Raw genomic sequence first — 22,859 nt, forward strand, 5'->3', positions numbered from 1 at the left:
CAAAGACATTTTTAAAAATTATTTCATTCATTCATTCATTCATTCATTCATTCATAGTTCTTTTCTCTATATAGCCCTGGCTGTCCTAGAACTCACTCTATAGAACAGGGTGGCCTCGAACTCAGAGATCCGCCTGCCTCTGCCTCTCAAGTGCTGGGATTAAAGGTGTGTGCCACCACTGCCTGGCTGGCTATTTTATTATGTGTATATGTACATGTTTGTGTATGTGCATTTGTGTGTGTGCATGCACACATGAGTGTGTGTGTGTGTGTGTGTGTGTAAAAATGTGCTCCATGTGCCTTCAGAATCCAGAGGAAAGTGTTGGATACCCCTAGAGTTGGAGTTACAGGCAGTTGTGAGCTTCCAGTGTAGGTTCTAGGAAACGAAAATGACCCAGGTCTTCTGCAAGAGCAGTATACAGCTCTTAACCATTGAGCTCTCTTTCCAACCACAAGGAAATATTTATTTACACTGTGATGGAGAAGTAACAGGAAAATGAGGGCAGGAAGCCTGGGGAACGGAATCCTAGAAGGTTCCCTGGTGCAAGCGAGTTACGTGTGGAGCTCTAAAGCTGCCATAGGGGCGAGGGAAGCAGAGCGCAAGGCTGGCTAGGAATTCTCTGTGTGAGGAGCCCGAGGCTATCAAAACTGGCACTGTCCTCATCAGATTCGAGCTTTGGAAATGATCGCCCTGACCAGCCACTCCAGATGAGACAGTGTTAATCTGTGCTAATACAAGACTAGACAAAGTTCCTTCCTCTCGCCTCTGAAAGAAGGACATGGAAAGAGGCCAACAAGGCACGGCAGGCAGACCCTCTCCACAAACTGGAGACCTTTCCCAGATCCCTCCACAGGACAGGAGTAAGTCATGAAGATGGTCTCTGCTTCTAGTGCTAAAGGGGCATGCTCCAGCTGAACACTGAGTTCTGAGATTTCACCCATTCCTGAGCCAGCCTTTGCTGTCCCCATTCTCTGCACACAGGGCATTTTGTTAGAGGAGGGGGCGGATCTTGTTATGCCCACATTACAGAAGGAAGCTAACTTTAAAAGCACTTCCTCCGTTCAGTAGAGGCAACACTAGCCTTCCACACGCTCCAGACAAACACTCGACGTTGTGTGTACTCCACTCCCTGCTGCCATGTTCCTACCCACTAGCAAGCTATCGGCTCTGCCTTCCTGTGTTTCCAGACTTTAAGTCTGACGCCATCTCGCTCCGCACCTGGGGAAAGCTCAGGTCTCTCTCACGGGGCATCAGGCATCAGCTCTTTCCTCTGTGCCCCTCACCTGTAATCCATCTACAACACGGAAGGCAGCAGATTCTCCCAGGAGGCAATGCGGATGAGATACGCCCCTGCCCGAAGCCCCGCCAAAGTTCCATTTCTCTCAGTGACAGCCTCAAATCTACATGCTCTTTCCCATTCAGTTCATCCACCCACACTCCCTCTCTCTTTGATTCCTTCACAAAGTTCCTGCTTGGTTCGAGAAGCCTCTGGCATGTTGGTTTCTTGGGGCTGGGCAACGTCAGTGGTCAGTCACTAAACCCACTTTCCGCAGTGACCCCAAAGGGGTTCAACCCTTCACTCTCCTGTAACCTTGCTATAAATAACACTTTTGGTTTTGTTTTATTGTTTTTTGTCTGTTTGTTTATTTTGGTTCTTTTTGTTTTTGTTTGTTTGTTTGTTTGTTTCGTTTTATTTTGAGAAAGAGTTTCTCCGCATAGCCTTGGCTGTCCTGAAACTTGCTCTGTAGACCAGGCTGGCCTTGAACTCAAAAGCTGGGATCAAAGGCATGCGGCACCACCGCCCGGCTATAAATAATGCTTTTTAAGAAAGTCTGTCTAATTACTACTTTTAAAATGTGTGGCCCTATCATGCTTAACCCTGCTGTACATTCCTCTTATTTAAAAAAGTTATCCTCTTCCAGCCTGTTCCCATGTATGTGGTAGGGGGGGTCTTAACGTGTGGCTGGAGAGGCCAGAGATCAACTACAAGGGGCTTAATTGCTTCTCAACATATTGTATGAGGCAAGGCTTCTCACTGAACCTGGGACTCACTGACTCAGCCACACTGATTGGCCAGCAAGTCCTAGGGATCTTCCTGAGTCTACCTCCCTAGCACTGGGATTACAGGGGGTTGATGCCTCAGATTCGGGGATGTTTAACTCAGGAGCTCATGCACTTTACTGACCTGGGATCTCCCTACATGATCGCTTCCCATGCTCTACCAGACTGAAAGGCCTGCATGGTGTGTCTCTATCCACCAGAAGGTACGTTTCTGGAGGGAAGGACTTGGATTCTGTCTCGCCGTCATACGCATACCCAGGCCAAGAAAAGATGTGATCGTAGCAAACATCAGAATATTTGTTCAATAGCTGAAAGGTCATCTTATTAACCAGGCCTCTCGTAGCAGCCAGTATAAACTCACCAGTTCTCACCGCTTTTCTACCCTTCTCGCTACATCCCCCATGGCTTCTGTCATTGAACAGTTGTGTAATTTACCTCCCGTGGTATTGGGGACTGAACCCAGGGCCCTGTGTATGTGCAAGGCAAGTGCGCTACCACTGAGGTACACATCCTAAAGTGGGTTTTGCTATCTGTCCATATGAAGCCGAGTGGTAGCTGCTGTACCCAGAATGCGTAGGAATGACTAGCAAGGGTGGGTACTCAAATATTTGGAAAGGGAGGGGAAGAGAAAAAAAAAAGAGTGCAGAGGTGAGGGGAAAGGGAGGGAGTAGAAAGGATGGGGGAGGAGTCAGAGGAGGAGGTAGGAAAGGAGGAAGAGGAAGGGAAGGAGGAATTCTTACTGCATGGTACAGGATCATAACTGAGTGTTCCACAAATAGAAACAAATGCATGCCACTAACTGGTTCTAGCTATTGTAAGAGAGTCTGTCAGGCGCTGAGAAATTATTAGGCAATCATTTCAGACCTGTCCACTCCTATGTTGCAGTAAACGAACCAAAGGGACTATCTAGCAATCGTGCCAGGACAAGGAACAGACCGGGCACTGGAATGCCATCAAAGAGAGCATGAGTCACTGAAAATCAGCAGTTATTATTATATTTGCAGGCTGTTTTCTTCCAGAGTTTTCTGAACAATAAATAAAAGGGATTGGAGGAGCTTACTTTCTGGCATTTTAAACCAGGTGAGCAGACCTTCAGGTTTTGGGAAACCAAGGGCCACCCAGGTGCTCTTCCCTCCAGTGTGACTTGTGTGGCATACCACCTACGATGGTGATGACATCCATAAGGACACCACCACAAAGCTTGTCCCTTTGAAGACTGTGCCATTGCATGCATTGCTTAGACTAAACGTTAGACTAGATGAGGTGACTGATTTTAGCACTCAGAAGGCTGAAGCAGGAAGACAAATCAAGGAGAACCTTGGCTGAACAGCAAATCATAGACAGACAGACAGACAGACAGACAGACAGATGGGTAGATGGATAGAGATAGGTAGGTAGGTAGATGGATAGATGGATAGGTGGATAGATAGATGATAAAGATAGATAATTACTTATAGATAGGTGATAAATATATAGATACATAGATAAATACAAAGATAGATAAATGACAGACAAGTCAATCATAGATAAAATTTAAGCAACCGAAAACAAATAACATGAAATTAAAAACTGAAGGTCAGAAACTGCTTTCTGTTGGAACCCTTCATCAGGAAATGGCCAGGGTCACATTTTCACATTTTAACTGAGAGTGCTGACTGACATGTGAAGAGCTTAATGTGACACAGTGAGCTCTCCAAAGGAAGGGGACCCTTCGGTTTTACTGTCTGTCTTTGACCTGATGTTAGTCACCAATTGCTACCTAACAAAATCCCCCTAAAGGAGAAACTCATATGTCAGCTTCAGGGATGCAGGAAGCTGGGCATCGCCCAGGCTGCAGTCAAGATGCTGGCTGGGTTGCAGTCCTGTGAAGGTTCAGTCAGGGAGGATCCAGTTACAAACTTACTCCCAGGCTGTTGTTGGGTTTCAGTGCCTCATGGACCCCTGGCTGGAGGCCACGACAGGTCTTTGCCACATTGCCTCTCCCGTGTGGCAGATTCAATATGGCAGCTGGCTTCTCTTGGACAAAAATTGCCAGAGGATTTGAGAAGAAGAAAGAGGAATGGGTTTCTTTGCATAATGTAGCTTCAGAGGAACGGCCAACTCAGAAGAGAGACATCTCCTATGTTAATGAATGTCCCTTCCCTTATTTTTGGCTAAAAGGCTATGTATCATGTAAGCTGAGCACGCCCAAACCACATATCTTTTACATGTGCTCCATGACCTTGAGCTAAGCATGCCCCAAAATGTGTCTACTATCTTTCTAAGGTATAACCTTAAACTGAGTGCGCCCCTTTTAACTGGGCATCTTGGGAATGGGCCAACACTTATATGAATGTGTGTAGTAGGCTCCCGGAGTAAAATTCCTTTCATCCTTTATTGGGAAAGGGCATATCTTGGAAGTGCCCCCGTCCTCTCTTGCCTGTTGCAGGCAAAGCTATGCTAATTGTGACTTAGGATGCACCAAGCTATAAATGGACCATGTTAGGTCACAGTGTGACACCCCCCCCCCCATTCTGGCCATAGTCTCTGCGTGAGATTGACCTAGCAAATAGGTAAATACAGTTCAAACTTTTCACAAGTTTGTCTGTAAATGTAAATTTGTCTTGGTAGGTGTCAGTGAGCATAGAGAAAAATTTCTAAATTCAAGATTACCGAGAAACACGAGAAGTCACGGAAGCATGAGCCAGCAGCCTCTTCATCAGAATCCAAATCTGGTCAAGGAGGCTTTTCTGGGAACCAGCCCGAGAGGTCTGGTAGTCAAACAAACCCAGAGAAATTACAGAAGGATCCTCAGAGCTCTAGTGGGGCCCAAATATGGTCAAAAGTAGCCTCAGAAGGCTTTTCTGGAACAACTCTAAGAGGTCTAGTAGAAAAAAAAAAAAGAAAGAAAACCACAGAGAAATCACTTCACCCAGATTGGTTTCCGGAGGCGCAGAGACTCACGGACAGGACTGGGAAGCTGTTGAGCAGCCAAGTTAAATCTAGGCTCAAATGCAAAATCTGGAGTCAGAGACAGCTAGGGCCTGGTGTTCATATTTCAGATCTTAGCAACGTTGGGCATGGTGTTAATATTTCACGCTGTGGTAATTAATAATAAACCTCAATCTGTATAATGAAAGGAATTATTTGAGTTAAAATGTCAAACTTTCTTTTTCAGCCAAATCTATTATAAATATTGACAACAGAAGCCAAATGAGGGAACTAACTAAACCCCATGCTTATGGTTCCCATAACACAGTGAAGTTTGGCATTGGAGAGATGGTTCAATGTGTTAAAGCACTTGCCACCAAACCTGACAAACCTGAGTTCCATTCCTGGGACCCATTTCAAAGAAGATACCTGCAAGTTGTTCTCCGGCTTCCAGGGGCATGTGTATCCCATCCAGCCCCCAGCCCCCATGCACACACAGCAAATAGGTAAATACAGTTAAAACTTTTCACAAGTTTGTCTGTAAATGTAAATTTGTCTTGGTAGGTTTCAGTGAGCATAGAGAAAATTTTCTAAAGAGGAGTTGGAAAATTTTCTAAAGAGGAGTTGGAAAGACCAGAGTGAATATGATATTTAAATCTCGTATAAGTCCTTGAAAAGGTTAAAATGCATCCAACATGTTGAAGTTCTTTTAAAAGTCCCCAGAACTTGTGTATCTTTACAGTGACTGCAAATGCAGCCAAAGGTTTTATAGGACTGGCTGGGTTGGACAAAGAGGCGGTGTGGCTGGCTCCCAGGTCCCTCTGCACAGCTGTGAAGAATATCCTGTTGTGTGTTTACATATATTCATGCTTCGGGAATTTAACAATTAAAGCTCTGATGGGCTGGCTTCCGCTGCAGAGCGGGTGGGAGAAGAAAAACTTCAGCTTCTGGGAAGATGAAGGGAAGGGAGGTCACAATGACTTGGCAAAGGGCGATTCTGGAGTTCTACTAGAGGCTGCAAGGAATTCATCTCTACTCCAAGAAAGAGGATTGCTAGATCTTTACCGTTCACAGCTTTCAAACTCTCTTAATTGGCTTTAGCCAGAAGGGATTATCTGATAGAAATACTACTGTACGTAACGTGGGGAATTTTGGGGTCTAGATTTCTTTCTGGATTTCATCTCTCAGCCTTCCCAGGCCCCTTTGCACCCTAAGTGATTAGGAAATGACTTCCAACTGGTCGAGTCTCAACAGCCACACCCTGGATCTTCCATGATTTATACAGATAACATTTTCTTTTTCTTTCTTTCTTTCTTTTTTTTTTTTCTTTTTGGCTTTTTGAGACAGGGTTTGTCTGTGTAGCCCTGGCTGTCCTGGAACTCACTCTGTAGACCAGGCTGGCCTCGAACTCAGAAATCCGCCTGCCTCTGCCTCCCGAGTGCTGGGATTAAAGGCGTGCGCCACCATGCCCCGCTCATTTTCTTTTTTTTTTTTTTAAGATCTATTTATTTACTTATGTAAAGTACTTACTTATTTATGTAAGTACACTGTAGCTGTCTTCAGACACTCCAGAAGAGGGCGTCAGATCTTGTTACAGATGGTTGTGAACCACCATGTGGTTGCTGGGATTTGAACTCTGGACCTTCGGAAGAGCAGTTGGGTGCTCTTACCCACTGAGCCATCTCACCAGCCCTCATTTTCTTTTTCTTAGCAGTGCTTCTCACTTGCAGGATGTGGCCTGGCCAATGCTGGCTGCCCAGAGGATGGTTTGGGGTCAGCCAGCTCTTTACAGTGTGAAAAACAGGGTTGAAGACTATTCAAGTCCCAAAGATAGTTAGATGTGAATAATCTCCAACAACATCAGGAAGCGGGTCTTCTGAAAAGAGACACCTACTTGAAGTACGTGGGAAACCTCACAAAGAGAAGGCACAGGAACCTTCTGCTTACTTATTTATATATGTTTATGTATGTATGTATGTATGTATGTATATATGCATATATGTATATAGCTATCTATATATGTATCTAAATATGTATATATGCATATATGTATCTATATAGCCTATGTATACATATGCATGTATGCATGTATCTATTTACATATGTATGTATCTATTTTTATACATGATATATGCATCTAGCTATCTACATATGTGTATATATATGCATGTAATCTACCTACTATCTAGCTATCATCTATCAGTTTGGTTTTGTGAGACAGAATTTCATGCAGCCCAAGGTGGCTTTACACTATGTGGCTGGATTTCTTTTTTTTTTTCTTCTTTTTTTTTTTGGTTTTTTTGAGACAGTTCTCTGTATAGTCCTGGCTGTCCTGGAACTCACTCAGCAGATCAGGCTGGCCTCAAACTCAGAAATCTGCCTGCCTCTGCCTCCCAAGTGCTGGGATTAAAGGCGTGTGCCACTGTGGTTGGATTTCAATTCCTTATTCTCCTGCCTCTCTCCACTTTGCAAGTAATCAGATTATCGACATGAGACAAGATCATGCCCAGTGACTTCAACTTTATTTTACTTATTTTTAAAAATTATTTTATATTTATTTCCTGTGTGTGTGTCTGTGTGTGTGTGTGTCTGTGTGTGTGTGTGTGTNTGTGTGTGTGTGTGTGTCTGTGTGTGTGTGTGTGTCTGTGTGTGTGTGTGTCTGTGTGTGTGTGTGTGTGTCTGTGTGTGGTAGGGGTAGTACCTGTGCCATAGGCACATGATTCCTTCTGCCACGGACATCCTGGGGATCAAACTCAGGTCTTTAGCAAATATTTTGCCACTGAATCAGTCATCCGACTAACCCCCAGTCTCTTCCATTGTAAAAGCTCTTGTGTGGTTTCAAGGGACAATAGGCTGAACTGGGCTTCTGGCTTGCTTAGTTGAGGTATGATGTGAATTTTGGTCGTGCCAATACATGAGCAACTGTGTGTTGACTCCTACAACTGGACTGGGTCTGCCTGGAGAGGTTTGGTCAGTTTGGTCTATACTACGAAGTAGTTAAAATCATCAGACGGTGGGAGTGGCAGAGTAGAAGAGGAGAAAGCACAGCTTGGGTGGGGACTCCTTTCACTGGAGCACAGCTTGGGTGGGGACTCTTTTCACTGGAGCACAGCTTGGGAGGGGACTCCTTTCTCTGGAGCACTCAGTGAAGAATATACGGAAATGACCCTTGGGCCACAAGCCCGTGAGAAGGCGCCATGCTGAGGAAGAAGGTTTCAGGGGTTAAAGCAAAGTCTTGGTACAGGAAGTGATTTGTCATGATCCAAAGACTGAAGCTGCCTAACTAGGAAGAGGGAAGGGATAGCAGAAGGCTGAGCAAGCACAGGAGAGGAGACAGCCATCCCTGTCCTACAATGCTAAAAGGTTTTCATCTAGATGTACAAAAGTCGCAGGATCTGACTAGCGTAGTTGGAGGGAGCAGAGTGAAATGTGTGTGTGTCAGTTAGGATGCTACTGGGATAACTCCAGGGGGAAGGAGGCTAGCTTGAACTGAGCAGGTGACAATAGACAGAGTGATCGACTGGTCTCTGGACCATTTGGATATACATAGAAGCTGCAAAGGACATCGGGCTGCCAAGGAAATTAGGGCAAAGTTTAGAATAATTCGAGTCAAGTCCAAGTCCAGACATAAGCATCAACTAGAGAGTTATTATCTTCCAAAATTGTCTGAGTTCAATTCTCTGTAGGCTAGGATGGCTCATCACCATTGTCACCTTGATGAACTCCATGGAGACACACTTCTGGGCATGTATGTGATGGTGTTTCCAGAAAGACTTCACTGAGAAAGGAAGATCCACTCTGAATGTCGGATGCACCATTTCATGGGCAGGGTTCAAGTGCAAAAGCAATTGAGTACTAGCATTTCTCTCTCTGCTTTCTGGCTCTAGGGACAGTGTCACTAGCTACCTCACAGTCCTGAACCATGCCTTCCCTGGTAAGCTGGGATAATTATGAGCAAATTTAACTCTTTCCTCCCTTAAGTTGCCTCTTGGCAGGTTCAAAGAGAGAAAGGATAGGGGCAAGAAATTGTCTGGGATTATCCTAGGAACCATTGTACTATAACAGAATTCCTACATGTGGTCCATAATAAGAATTCTCAACCCAATGCCACTGTCATTTTGGTCATTTTGAACAGGATACTTCATTGTTGGGGACACAGGGCATCTGTACACTACAGAATGTTTATCAGTACTCTGGTGAGACTGGTCACATCCTTTAAGTTGTGATATCCTGCAGTATTTCTTGAGGGCAAGACTGACTCAAATTAGGTTGGAAATATGATATCAAAAATCTTTGATAAGCCAGGACCTGTCCCCAATCAAAAAAACCAAAAAAACAAAACAAAACAAAACAAAACAAAAAAACAAAAAAAAATCACAGCAAAATAAGAGTTATACAAATTACTTCAATGTTCTTATGTTTTGGTTCTGTGGATAAACACATTAAATTGGTGGACTCAGATCAGAGCAATTACCGAACTTTACTTTGCCCCCTCCCATTAGTGTTTGACAAGTTCCAAGATAACTGTAGGATCTTAAAATCCTTTGTCCCTGTCTTCTGATAGTAACAAGCTCATAACAGTGAGGGAATAAAGCTGTTTTTACCCCTGCTTGCAAATGCTTCATAGTTCAGAATTACAGAATGACCTAAGAATTTCCAAGGACTATTTCTAAAGACACATAACCTAGACCAAGATGTCAAAAGAATCCAGTTTTCCAGAAAAGGAAGGAAGAAGCAGCCATGGTGTGGCATTTACAAAACACAGCAATGGGAGTTACAGGCTGTTCTGGGCTGAGCAGTGTAGGTGCCGGAGATCAGACTTACCACTGAGTTATGTTTCTGTCCCCTACTAAAACATTTTAATGAGCAAATCTTTTGCTGCTTCATGTCAGATAGGCCACAGCCACCGGCTGGGAGGTTTTTTTAATGAGTGGAACTCTGAGATTACATCCAGACACATCAAGAGCACATTTGTTAAAACCCCCTACTTCTGTCACCTTGAGTGGATGAGTAACAGGAAAGATGTGACTATGTGTCCATACGAGCAGCCGGTTTTTGTCAGTGCTGTTTGGTTGCTTTTGGGTTCCATTATGTAGCTCCAGCTAATTTGGCACTTACTAAGTACAGCCAGCCCAGCCTCAAATTCACTACGATCTTCTTACCTCAGCCTCTAGGACTATCAGCACATACCACATACTCAGCTGGAACTAAAAGCACATATCACAAACAGTTCTATGTCCCGTCTCTCACCACAAGGTAAAAAAGGCACAGGGCAAGCAGGCCCACGAGGGTCTTCTGGAAGAGGCTGTCCTTGAAGGATGTGAAGGCAACCGCCATGGGAAAGAATGTTCTAGTCAGCAAGAAGAGCATGTTCCAAGACCCTGGCTGGGTAGGAACTTCGTGCTATGTTTGGGATCTGTAGAAAGCAAGAAGAGTGGGGGAGGGGGTTAGGGGACACAGATCTGGGAAGCATAGATAGAGCAGGCTGGGCTAGAGAGATGGCTCAGCTCTTAAAAGCTAGCCTCACAACCAAAAATATAAGACAAGCAGGCCAAGTTAAGTTGTAAAGGACCTGATAGGAGACATTAACAGATTTTTAAAGTAGAAGCACACCACTTTCTTTGACTGAGAAGCCAAATGAGTAGAAACAAGACTGGAAACTGGGAGGCCCATTAAAAGATGCTCCTGCAGGGCTTGGACCAGGAAAACAGAGTGGGGTGAAAGACGGAGGATAAGAACTGTCTCTTCTAGACAGACTTTTGGTCTTGGTGACAGGTTGGATTTGAGGACCTAAGCGATGTTTCTGATGACTCTGACTTCTGACTCAAATGCTTCTTAGGCATAGAAGTGGGTTTAGGAGATGGAGAACCTCACTTTGGGCCAGCTAAGTTTGCATTCCTGGGACACAAGAGCATGGCCAAGGTCATGCTTGAAGTGGAGTCACAAGCTGAGGCTGGAGACACAGCTTTGGGAAGCATCAAGCCAGCTGGGTTTGAGACCCTCCAAGGACACATCAAGAAAACCCATGAAAGCAGCACTTCTTGATATTCTGGTGCTCCTTGACATCGCCATCGACCCTGGGTTATAGACTTACACTTCTAAAATACACATCTAATGTTTGAGCAACAAAGTGGACAAAATGTCCTGAAGCAAGGGTCATCGTTACTACAGATTATAACTCCAACATCCAACTTATTTCATATCTCCTTTGCTCAAAGATTTGTTTTGAAATAAATTCTCACTCTGAAGGCCAGAGTAAGCTTAAACTTGGGGAAATTCGCCTGCTTCTGCCTCAGGAGTGCTGGGATTATGAGTATGTACCATCTCAGTATTTTGTTTATATTCATTCCTTTTTTCCCTCCAATCCCAACAGTTGTATGAGCTCCACAGCAGGAAACCTCATGCTTGCTCCGCTCAGGTAGCTGACACAGGGCTCGAAGTGTGGGGTGGGCATGGATTGTTAGAAGAAATGGCTCCTCTTGTAGCAGTGTGTGGATTCCCTGGGGATCAACTCCTTACCTGTGCTGCCTGTGATCCATTCCCTTTTCTGAACACACTCCCCTCTCACCCTAGCAAGCTGGGATCACACACTGGTGGTAAACAGCTCAGGTTCTCTGAACAAGACCAGACATATGTATTTCAGAGGAGTGTCTTTAGAATCTCAAACCAGTCACCTCAACAGAACTTACTGAGTCTGTGGGCAGTAGAAACCCAGAAGACTACAGCTCAGGCTCAGCCAAGGAAGTTATCTTTGCCCCGCCCCTCTTTTTATACTTACACTCTCTCTCCCTCCTCCCTCCCTTTCTCTCTGATCTGCCCAGAAATCCTGTTGCCTTTCAGTCGATCAAGTGAAAGCTTACATCCATGTCCATATAGCTATGTAGGTGGCTATCTCGTTCTCTCAATGACATCTGCTCTGACCTGATGGCTTTATCACAACTTGTAGACACAGCCTCTTGTCTGATCTCTTGGCTTAGGACCTCCTCCATATAAATAGCAACCAGGGTGGCCCACGTCAGGTCAGATCACACCCCTTCCCGTGGCGTATCTCATACAAAGTCAAAGCCAAAGTCCTTACAAAGCCTGGCGGGTCTTCCCCTAGCCCTCTCCTCACACTTCCTCTCCTCATCTTCACACTTCTGGTTTGTTGTCACACTTTTGTTTATCGAGACAGGCTCCTCCTACACAGGGCAGACAAGCTTCCAAGTCCTCCTGCCTCAGTCCAATGCAGGCGTAGGGGCAAGGTGGAAGTCACAGGCGGACATAGCTCCATCTGGTTCACCACTTTCTCTCTCTGTCTCTGTCTGACTCTGACTCTGTCTCTCTCTCTGACTCTCTCCCCCTCCTTCCCTCCCTCCCTCCCTCTCCTCACTCATTCACTCTTATGGTACTGGTACTGTCTTTTCATCCAGCCAAACCAGCCATTCCTCCTTTAAAACCTCTGCTCTGCACTGTATGATTCTCACCCCCTGCCCCAGTTACTCTACAGGTCCTCCTCTTCCTTCTCCATTCAAGTCTTTGCTCATGGGTCACCTTCTCTAGGCTGCAGGAAACTCTACTGTCAATAGGAAGTCATGTCCTTGCTGGCCCATTCTCCTGTTATCTGGGAGCTGGAGCACAGATCTTGGTGTACAATACATAATCACTCTGTTTGTTATGTATATTTAGCACCTACTGTCTGTTGCCTCTTGGATCTGAGTTCCTAAAGGACTTGTTTCTCAGCTAGTTCACTGGCACAGGCCAAGGCTGGACAGATAGACCTTCAGGGTGTTGGACTTGCCCACTGATTCAGTGATGTCTCAGTAGGTGCTTGAAGTTTTGTACATATTACTAAAGGTCTCTCTAGGGGATGACATAGGAGACAGGCATCCCTAATCGCAGGAGAATGTCAACCATTAAAGCCACAACTCAAGAAATGGGATTCTTCTCTAAAGTTACAGAGGCCTGGCCATATGTCTCCTGTCTTAATAGCCTTGGTTCCAATGATCTTAAAGATCTAAGACATGTTAGATGCCACACAGATCACTGTAGAGTGGTCTTGGAGTCCCACATGGCCTCTTAAACGTTTCACACCTCCATCTGTAATAGAGTGAGCATAAGACATATAAATGGTCGTCATCAAGTTGACCTAAACAGCTCTTTTCCCTTTTTCCTTCTGGGTTATGATTAATACAAGGTAGGAAAGAGGGATTCTTCTCAGGTGGTATTTGTGGTCGAAGTTTCATTGTTGTTTTATCTTGTGTCATTTAGTTTAAAAGAAAATCCTACTTTTAAAATGTTAAAATTCCAATTTGGACAATTTTTGGGAGATGACATGACAACAACCTCATATGGAGACATTGCTGTTCTCTACAGAACAGAGATATTTTAGCATGACAGACTGACCTCCAATAGTTCCCTAAGGTAAGCTCTCAGCTTTTATCTTGCCACACAGAGAACAGTGTTCTTCCTGTGTGTTTATTTGTTGGGTTTGGTTTTCTTGAGATAGATTCGGATGTAGCCTGGGATATGCAGCTGAAGCTGGCCTTGAACTTGATCTTCCTGCTTCTACCTCCCAAGTAGTAGGATTACACACCAGTAAATGCTCCCACCTTTTGCTAAGGATTGAGCCCAAGGCATTGTGTGTGGTAGCAAGCACTCTTCCACTGAGCCACACCCACTGCTGTTGGGTTTTTTTTGTTTGCTTGCTGGAATATTGTTTTTTTAGAAAGGTTCTTGCTACATAGCTAGGGCTACCCTCAAACTTGTGATTCTCATCTCCTCTCTGCCTCTTGAACGCCAGGGTTAGGTCATGCACTCTAGATCATGCACGGCCCGTCTGAACACTTCCTCAGGGGGAAACAACTGTGCAGTTGGTAACCCTACCATGCTTTAGTACACAAATGACCCTTTGAGCTGTTCTTGAAGGGTGGATCCATTCTACCCCAAACTGGAAAACAACCTGATACTTAAATACTCAAAAGATTTTTTTTTTTTTTTAAAGATTGAATCATGGCATTGGTAAAGGAAGCCTGGATTCTTTTCTCCATTCAGAATGTAGTCTCCAACAGGCCCCAGTGTTATGTAGAGACTACCCTGTCATGGGGCTACAGAATGGCATAGAGTGCAGTCAATCACAGTGCCAAGCAGGCCAGCAGGGCGACAATAGCAAATGACCTTCGCTTAGAATGAGTAGCTTCCGTTTCTTTCAAGGAGAGGGGAGTGGCTGTTATCTTACATGTTTGATACCACTGTAACCCCCGTACCACAGGATTTTCCCAACAGTGGCTCTGGAGGAAATCAAGCCACTAACCACTCCATAACTCCATTCTTACTTATGAAGAGAAATTTTAACCAAGCAAGCACTCAAACCCCCACATGAAGAAACAAGAACTATGCAAACAAGTCCACAGTGGCGTTGTTCACGAGCGAGAGGTGGCCGCCATCCAAATCCAATTTGTCAAGTGTCTAGGTGGGTAAACAAAATGTGGAGATGGATAATGGAGTATTATTCTCCCTTACAGCAGAAGAAACTTCAGAGGCACGCCATGCTGTGGTTAAGCCCCGAAGCCACCATGCCGAGAGAAATAAGCCATGGCAAAAGGGTAAGTGTGAGTAAGCTCAACAGCAGGCACCCTAGAATGGTCAGGTTCATGTTGACAGACAGTGGGATAGACAGGGGCTCAGGGATAGGGAGCCATGGGTAAAGCTTTGAATGACTTTATGGAGTAACGTTGGTGTTTGCCACACAATAATAAGGATGTATTTAATGCCACTGAACCACACATTGAACGTGCCTTACGTGGCCGGACTTAGTATTCTCTGTACATTTAACTCTTTTCTAAATTGCCCGGTGAAGTCAGTTTTTGCATCAGAAGATCATCACAAAGGTCCCGTCCCATCCCAAAGTCACCTGACGCAGAATGAGAAATGTCACCTGATCCTCAGTCTCTGCAGCCCGATGAGCAGGGTAGAGTCAGAAGTTCTAGAAGCCTATTGCCTGCCGGTGGCTCAGTCCTCAGAAGACCCACGTGCTCCCTCTCCGATGCAAAGACAAGGCCAGTGCTCCCCAAGGGGCAGGAGAACACCAGCTCTGTCTCGGAGAGTGAATATTGAAAACACTCTAGCCATGTAAGCAGTCTTAAATTAATATCCACTTTCTCACAGAGAATGTAGATGAAGCATCGTGATTCTCAGCTCACTGCGTCTCAAGAGGGCGAACTAAGAATGTGCACCCACCACTCTGCATTTCATGAAATGAATCATGTACCCAGCACATGAACACACCTCCCTAGGAGCAAGATAGACCACCAGGCAGCATGTGGGGACAGTATTTGGTGTCAAAGAAGCGATACTTGGGATTTTCTGGCTCAACTCAGTCAGGGTGGAGATTAGAAAACTGATTTCAAACACAGCCTATCCTAAATCAAACAAACCTCAACTCTGGTGGAACAAAAGCCACTCAGCAAAGAAATGAAGCCATAAAGCAACAGTCCTGTAAATAAAGACCCAGGCTACCAGGCAAAGGTCAGCCTCCACTTAGTGCCGAAGCTGGCTTCTCAACCATGATAGGAGGGAGAGAATAGCCACTCACCACTGAAAGGTGCTCAGGACAATCTCCCCCACCCCAGGTCCTTTGTCTAGGACAACATGTCTGCTATCTTGCTCAAGCACATCTCTCACACCTTAAAGGCTAGACTGGGAGACTGATGATTAACCAGGCCCGGAGAGCCAGACTCTAAGACCACCCTCTTTCCATGTAGAGAGTGTCCAGAGCAGGAGAAAGAACATGTTCAACAATTTTTTTTCAGATTTACTTATTTTTAGTGTGTGTGTGTGTGTGTGTGTGTGTGTGTGTGGTGTGATTGCCTACTGGTGCACAATGTGCATGCAGCATCCTTTGAGGCGAAAGGAGGACATCAGATCATCTGGGTGAGGTTACAGAGGCCTGTGAAGCACTGTGCCAGTGCTGTGAACTAAACTTGGGTCCTCTGCAAGCGCAGCAAGTGCTCTTAGCTGACAATCCAGCTCTTCAGTCCCTTGACCAGACAACTCAAACCCTTAAGAATCCTAATAGTCTTCCCTAAAGTAGGAAGTGGATCTATTGGCATAATTAATGGAATGTGAGGGAAGGAAGGAAGAGAATGTCAGAGAGACACACCCGGGGACAGAAGGCACTCTCGTGTTTTAAGTGCTCCAAGAGCCTCTGCAGGGCAGGAGGTGGTAGCACATAGTTGAGAGCATCCAGAGTCCCTTGCGACTGTGACTGACCAAACTTATCCTCCCGTAAGGCTAGAGGCCAGTGAGCGTCCTGGCCATCCATCCAAGAGCATCCCAGAACAATGACAGGGATTTGAAGCCTTAGAAATCTGCTCCGACTCTGAGCACTGTTCTTTCTATGTCCAGGTGCAAAGGTGCACCTGTGTTTGCTAAACAAATGCTAACATGAATCCTGCATCCTCCATAGAGCAGAAGAAAGGCAATGGGGGAGCACCACACACGGAGCACCAACAACAATGCAGCTCTACCCGTGACCGACCACCTCGTATACAGCTTTGTACGCCCTCCTGTCTCAAGCGCTTCATCTGAGACTCATTACCTCACACCATCTACAGGTGAAGCCACCTGCCTGGCTCCAAAAAGTTCCCTAGGTTATGCAGCTGGGAACAGCAGAGCCCAGATGCCAACCCCGGGTCAGAGGCCAGCATTGCTGCTTTACCACTGCTCTGGACTCTGTTCTCTGGGACCTGTTATCAAAATAGTCTCCATTGTGGGTAGATCGGGTGATAATTTATTTAAAAGCTCAATTTGTTCAAAAGTATCAGAAGGCTACTAATCTGTGCCAAAATGTGAGCCCATAAGTTCCCCGGTTTCTAAGAATAAAAGTGAGAAAGGAGGCATATATACCACGGCCATGTATATACACACACACTTTTTTTTTTCTATAACCTTCCTCCATAAAACTAGGGTCTTACTGACATAGAGAGCTACAGAAGATCTTATATCTGGCATTGATTTTTAGGTGGGTACTGGGATGGAGTTCAAGAATAACACAGGCCATTGGATGAAAAAGGTAAGCCATTTGTGTGTTATAACTCGACCTCTTTGAGAAGCAAGTTAAAGACCTATCAACAAACGCTGGGTGTAATGGAATAACAGAAAAAAAATGCCAAAAAACCTCACAGGGTACCCAAAGACATCCCACAAAGAAAAACTTCCTGGGTGATAAATCTAGAAACAGAGAGGCAAAAATTCCAAAAGCAAGTTCTTAAGAAGCCTTAAAGATTCTCTTGGTAGGAGCCCAGGTTAGGACCGGGAATGGACCCAGCCCAGAATGGACCCAGGACAACTTGTAACTGCCTCTAAAGAGCCACTTCCTCTATATCCGAAGGTTCAAAGGTTTCTTTTACAAGCTAGAATGGAAGAACAAGGCCAACAGTAGAATTAAAAGCTCTCTAGAGTTATAGAGATCACCCGTGGTCCATATTGCTTCTGAAAAACTAACACAGAATCTAAATTAAAGTGATAATAAAATATTAATATATTAATGGTTCTGTTTACACAGCCAGACCCCATTATCAAATAATAATAGTGTATAAACACCAAATGCTTCCCCTAGGTGCTGGCTTATTAAAGCCATGTCAAGAGGCTGGGAGAAAAGCTCTGGGGTTAACTTATCCCCAGCTCAGCAAAAAATAAGAATTACATAATAAAATTAGACAGGTGTGGTGGTACACACCTACGATCTCAGTACCTGGGAATTGAAGGAGCGATGGCAGGAGTTCAAGGTCACTGTCAGCTACATAGCAAGCTTGAGGCCAACAAGGAGACCCTGTCTGGAAATACCACCACCAATAATAAATATAAAGCTAACATTCTTCTAATAAAGTGACATTCAATCATCTACTAGTTGTAAAGGACACACATGTTCTCTCTCTTCTCTTCCAGCTGTCCCCACCATGGGGGGAGGGGAGAGGAAGAGAGAGAGAGAGAGAGAGAGAGAAGATAAAACCATTAGTATCTTTCCCCCTTCAGAGACGAGCAAACTTCTGATGCAATTAGCAAGAGAACCCAAACCCCAAGCCCCGTTGCACTCTAAAATCAGGTGTTCTTATACCTCCTGGCTTTAAAGCAGAAGGGAAGAGAACGGGAAAGAGGGAGGCACTCCACAGCTGCTTTCCCTCAGCACCAAGATCCCAACCCCGGAAATGAATCTGAACCTCGCTTATATCCGAAGACTCAGTTGTTGTTTGTTTTTTTTAACTAAACGATTTGCTCCCAGAAATCATTGTTTTACATCAGCGTCTTAAACAGAGAAAGAAAATCCTCCTAGTGCCATCTCTAGGAGGTGATAACAAGTATGTATCGTCCTTAAAATAAAAATCAGTAGAGTTGGATGGTAGTGGACCCGAAGCGGACACCCGTGTTCGAGGTCAGTACTAAGCCAGCCGAACAGGTCCTTTCTCACCTCCTTGGGCCCTCCTACACAAAGAACCAGTGAAAATTACCAAAGTAAAACCATTAGAAGATGAGAAATGAACTCAGCGGTTCGGAGCCTCGCAAAGCAAGCACAAGGAAGTGTCTACATAAAGAAAACCATTAGCCGCTTCAGAGCAGTAATTGTTGGCAGGTGTGACTGCTCCCCAGAAATTAATCAGCTAATAACCACTCATCAGCCTTTGCACTGTCTATGCATTTATAATAGGGCTTAATAAGGTCTTAACAAAAGGCAGTGTGCTGAATGACACTTTAGGCCTAGCACGAAGGTCCTGCTCAGTCGAGGAAAACCAGAGCTTTGGCTTCATATGGTATATGGCTTTCCTCTTTTGCTATGGACCTCTATTTACTAACCATTGAGACCTTGAAAGACACATTCTTTGTAGCTTTTCTTCCTCAAAGGCTGTTAGCCTTCCTCGGTGGCCAAGTGACTTCAAGTAGTTCATTGGTAATATCTGGTGTGATTTTCTCAGGGGCAGGGGCAGGGGCGGAGGGGGGGGGGAAGAAAAAAATTGAAAGCAGCAAACTAGAAAGATGGGAGTAAATCTTTTCTTTACTGCAAAAGGGCAGGCAATTTGGGGAGGATGGGAGAGTCCACACAGAGCTAGGCACCAGGGAAGGGCTAGGAGAATGAAGGACCTAAGGCAGTGCCTGGAGGCTAAGGGATCCAGTGAGGTAGGTGGTGGGACTATTTTCACTTCCCTGTGCCCTTTTTCATTCCTCGCGCCGGTGCTTCAACCCTGGTACTCTTCCCAAAGCAGTTTAGAAATCTGCATTCTGAGCCTCCAGGGGTTGAGACATACATGCTTAGAACTCTCTCAGAGAAGCTGGTCAGACACTTCTTTTCCACTTTGGGCTGAGAGAGTTGGCCAAGTGAGGAGTTAAAGCACTGGCCCTGTTCCATGCCACATCTCCCGCCGCCTGCCGCGTTTTCTTTCAACAAGTGACAGCTACAGGTATCAAACTGGGGATTAAGGACAGCCAGCCGGAGGCGGCGGTGCGACAGAGCTGGTGAACACGACCCCACGGTCACCCGGAAAACTGTTTGTTTACCCCTATTATGCCCCCACTCCCTCACAGATGCGCACCGAAGGATCGGGGACGGGGGAGGGGGAGCGGGTTTCACCCACTCCATCCTTCCCAGCAGGTGCGCCGCGGCCACAAACACTTCTCCCTAAGGTCCTTTTGAGAGCTTTGAATCGCCTTCTTCCCAAACTTGTCAGTGGAAGATTCCTAGGTGGTCCTCGCATGACAGCCAGAAACACTCTTCAAAGATTCCCCATTCTGTTCTTGGCTTAACTCTGGAATCTTAACTCTGGACATGTGTGTCACAAACCAACGAAAAAAAAACAAAAACCAAAACCAAAATACCTAAACAACTCCCGAGAGATCCTTCTCCCAAACAGGTGAAAACCCAAAAGAACTGGGAATCGCTAAGTTTGTCCTTTGCCAACCATGGACCATGGCAGGGACAGAGGCTTCCGGCACCACCGCCCCCGCCCCCCAAACACCACTTGTCCAAGTTCAGGAGCCCGAGGGCGCGGACAGCTGCTGCCACCGCACAGCAGCTGCGTGAAATCCACTAGCCCGTGGATCACCCAAGGGAACTAGGGACCCCGGGACCCCTGCCTGGCTGGTTGGGTCCTGGAGGTAGGGGAACAGCAGCGCCTCGCTCCTCTTACCTAGTGCTCACTGGGCCCCGGCTTGGGCATCCGCGGGGTGCGCGGCGCTCCGAGGCTCGTCCCAGGCTGGTGCGCACCTGGCCACCTCCCGCCGGGCCCCGGCGCTGCGGCTGCGCTAGCGCTGCATGGCACACAGGGGCTGGCCGGGGGCCCCGGGAAGCCTGTCCAGTTGGCCGCGACTCCTCCGGCTCTCGTGGCTCGCCAAGGGCTCCCCGCCTTCCCCCCGCCCCGCGTCCGTGCGCCCTTCCTAGGCGGCAGCCCTTTTCCCTCCGCTCTGCCCGACCGGACAAACTGGTTTCTCTGCTCCAGGGAGGAGCCTCTCGCCTACCCCTGGCAGCGGCCGTGGCCGCGCGCGGCTTGGGGACCAGGCTGGAGCTGGGGCCGGGGGCGGTCCCGCCGTCCGCCCTCCCTCGATCCCTCCCCCGGGTGGAGAGAGGCTGGGCCGCCAGGCCTGGGATTGTTGTATGGAGCCTTGCTCCGGTGCCACGATCTAGGGCCCTAGAGGCAGGTGGCAACTCCTGACCGTGACCGATCTTTGTCTACCCTGTGACCCTGCTTTTTAGGCAGTTCGCGGTTCCCGGGGCGCTCCGGCTCCCGGCCTCACAGACACCACCCCACGAGCCTCGCGTCACTTTCCCGCTCACTGTTGTGGGCTTGGCCGCCGACCGGGGTCGGTGACCGCGCCAGCTCGGAAAACTGGCGGGGTTTAGTGAGAGCAGGGGACCTGAACTGCTTCGGTAATAGGAGCCGCGCTCGCTCCCGGCCAAGTCACGTTTCGGGATCAGTCACCAAGGGCGTCGGAACAGATGGCGCTAAGTCTCCGAGAAACTCTAATTGTAGCAAGCTCACTTTCTGCTGAGATCAAAGTGGTTTAGGACTTTGGGGCCAGAAGGAGTTAGTGTATAGGTGGCAAACTGCTTGCTGCGGTGCGGGTGGCTGTCCTGAGTGTGAACCGAGCGTCTTCTCGAGCAGTACATTCCTACATCTGCATCCCTTCCACTCTCAGAGCTTACACTCCCAACAAGTCTCTGGGATCAGAAGGGAGGCAAGCAAAGGCCCGTAGGAGTGTTAAGAAGGTAGCTGGAGGTAGACCTCTTGCTTGAGATTAACTGTCAGTGAGCAGCTCATTTCTCTAATCTCGAAATCTAAACAATGCACCTCATAAAACCCATCTTTACAATTCTGTTTGCAAAATATTCTGTAAGGTAAGAACAATAAACTCTCTTGTATTTTTATTTAAATTTAAGGCTCCAATCTTTAAGGCTCTTCGTCGTAAATTGCATCATTTGGGTAGTGTCACAAACAAAACCCAGCCATAGATTCATGTGCGCAAAGCACAGGGAAGACACCCACGGAAGTCTCTCTCAGCGCGCTCTCTCTCCTTTCTCTCGCACTTAAATATGAAGCATTGTACTAGTTCCCATCTCCGCTTAAGCTCAGTAACTTTGCTGGAGTCATGGCCTTATTGTCAAGCACCCAACTTGAGCTGAATGACAGTCACTGAAAGAGGAACTCCCCAGGCTGCTGGTGGCTGTGCGGAGCTTCTCTGTTGCCTCTGACAGTCACCCGTAAGCCTTTGTTGATGATGGAGTCCTGACTTAAAACTCCTGGCCCCCATCCTCTCTGATACACCATGCCAAATCTCAGTGCCTTTGGCCAATCACTGCGAGTGTCCCATGCATGTAACAAGGATTAATTTTGAAATCTGCCTAGCTCCACTCTTACTTCTCACAACAGCTGAAGGGTTCCCTTCCTCTCTTAGAGACTTTGACTTAAAAGAAAGTTACATCCTTGGCTTCAACACAGAAGATAAATTCAGAACGAGCCAATATGAGGTGCTTCGACTTTACTAAAACTGGAAAGAGGGGCTGGAGAAATGGCTCTGTGGTTAAGAGCACAGGCTACTTTCCGGGAGGACACTGGTTAGATTCTCAGCACCCACCTGGTAGCTCACAACTGTCCAGTAACACAACTGTCTGGAATCCTGATGCCCTCTGCTGGCCTCTATGGGAACTGCACATATGTGGTGCATAGACATGCAGGCCAAGAAAGACACCCAGACACAATAAAGGTTAATAATTTTATAATGAATGGGGGAAAAAAATCACCCGAGGAAGTAATAAAACACAATTGATCATGGCTGTGGGCTTCTTAATAAATATTTTATGTTAATAAATATTTTAACATTGGTTTTAAGCAGGAGAAGACAGAGAGAGAGAGAGAGAGAGAGAGAGAGAGAGAGAGAGAGAGAGAGAGAGAGAGAGAGAGAGAGAGAGAGAGAGAGAGAAACAGAATATGATAACTTAGTGTAGGAGAGGAGGGCTTCTCAGTGGTTATATATGCCACTTTGGTGGCTGCCAAGCTAAATCTCAAAGGATTGCGATGAATTCCCTCCCCCAACCCCCGCAAAACACTTTCCCTCTCCTTCTAGTAAATGAGAATATAGGCTGCCTTTGGAGATGTTGTGAATGATGTGGATTATTATCTAATGAAGTAAAGCCAGGAGCCACTGGTTTGAACGAGGATGTAGAGTATGTTTTTTTTTTTTAATTATAAAAGGTGGTTTTGTTTTATTATTACTATTATTATTTGGTATGAGCTTTCTAGGAGCTTGTATGTTGACAGCAGGAGAGGCTTAAACGGGATGGTTGCTGGAATCCTTGCTCTTCAGCTGGCCAGAGGCTCTTCAGCTAGATGCTGGGGTGAATAGTCTTTTCCCTTCCCACTTAC

The 22,859-nt window shown here is 46.3% G+C and overlaps 1 protein-coding gene across 4 annotated transcripts in view; it reads right to left on the minus strand.

Moving 5' to 3' along the window:
* The window catches only part of Atp8b1 (ATPase phospholipid transporting 8B1), a 125,246-nt gene extending 104,549 nt beyond the window's left edge, over window positions 1-20,697 (minus strand). The window contains exons 1-2 of one of the 4 annotated variants that reach the window (XM_029547109.1): window positions 20,130-20,465; window positions 10,222-10,387 (exon numbers count right to left, since the gene is read on the minus strand). The gene's annotated coding sequence lies outside the window, so the exon portion shown is untranslated. Of the gene's footprint in view, window positions 1-10,221; window positions 10,388-14,887; window positions 15,143-17,704; window positions 17,899-20,129 lie in introns of those variants that run through there. The other 3 variants (XM_021214622.1, XM_029547110.1, XM_029547111.1) reach the window with 3 other exon arrangements.
* Between the last annotated feature and the right edge of the window lie 2,162 nt (window positions 20,698-22,859).

The sequence above is a fragment of the Mus pahari genome, chromosome 15, assembly GCF_900095145.1.
Source record: "Mus pahari chromosome 15, PAHARI_EIJ_v1.1, whole genome shotgun sequence".
NCBI classification, from domain to species: domain Eukaryota; kingdom Metazoa; phylum Chordata; class Mammalia; order Rodentia; family Muridae; genus Mus; species Mus pahari.